The 1,086-nt window shown below is 38.9% G+C and overlaps 1 pseudogene; it reads right to left on the bottom strand.

Annotated features, from left to right (window-relative positions):
• Positions 1-74: 74 nt before the first annotated feature.
• Positions 75-1,086, bottom strand: part of LOC110315547 — a 2,960-nt pseudogene continuing 1,948 nt past the window's right edge.

The following is a 1,086-nucleotide window of genomic DNA, read 5'->3' as shown; positions in this document are numbered from 1 at the left end:
ACATTCATAGGGTTTCTCTCTTGTATGTGTTCGCTTATGGATTTGGAAGACACTCTTTCTTGTAAAGGCTTTACCACATTGTGTACATTCATAGGGTTTCCCTCCTGTATGTGTTCGCTTATGCATTTGGAAGTCACCACACTTCTTCTAAAAGCCTTACCACATTGGTTATATTCATAGGGTTTCTCTCCTGCATGTGTTCGCTCATGTATTTGGAGGTCACCAGTTGCTATAAAAGCATTAACACATTGGTTGCATTCATACGGTTTCTCTCCTGTATGTGTTCGCTTATGTATTTGGAGTTCACCACTTCTTCTAAAAGATTTATCACATTGGTTACATTCATATGGTTTCTCTCCTGTATGTGTTCGCTTATGCATTTGGAGATGATTGCTTTGTGCAAAGGTTTTACCACATTGTTCACATTCATAGGGTCTCTCTCCTGTATGTGTTCACTTATGGATTTGGAGTTCACCACTTCTTTTAAAAGATTTACCACATTGGTTACATTCATATGGTTTCTCTCCTGTATGTGTTTGCTTATGCATTTGGAGATGATTGCTTTTTGCAAAGGATTTACCACATTGTTCACATTCATAGGGTTTCTCTCCTGTCTGTGTTCGCTTATGGATTTGGAGATGACCGCTTTTTGCAAAGGCTTTACCACATTGTTGACATTCATAGGGTTTCTCTCCTGTATGTGTTCGCTTATGTATTTGGAGTTCATCACTTCTTCTAAAAGATTTACCACATTGGTTACATTCATAGGGTTTCTCTCCTGTATGTGTTTGCTTATGTCTTTGGAGATGACTGCTTCGTGCAAAGGTTTTACCACATTGTTTACATTCATAGGGTTTCTCCCTTGTATGTGTTCGCTTATGGATTTGGAGATGACCACTTTGTGCAAAGGCTTTACCACATTGGTTACATTCATAGGGTTTCTCTCCTGTATGTGTTCGCTTATGGATTTGGAGGGCACAATTTCTTCTAAAAGCTTTACTACATTGGTTACATTCATAGGGTTTCTCTCCTGTATGTGTTTGCTTATGTCTTTGGAGATGACCACTTTGTGCAAAGGCTTTACCA

This window comes from Mus pahari, unplaced genomic scaffold (genome assembly GCF_900095145.1).
Source record: "Mus pahari unplaced genomic scaffold, PAHARI_EIJ_v1.1 scaffold_15939_1, whole genome shotgun sequence".
Classification (NCBI taxonomy): domain Eukaryota; kingdom Metazoa; phylum Chordata; class Mammalia; order Rodentia; family Muridae; genus Mus; species Mus pahari.
Note: the sequence above shows the minus strand (reverse complement) of the source record. Positions and strands in the feature narration are given on the sequence as shown.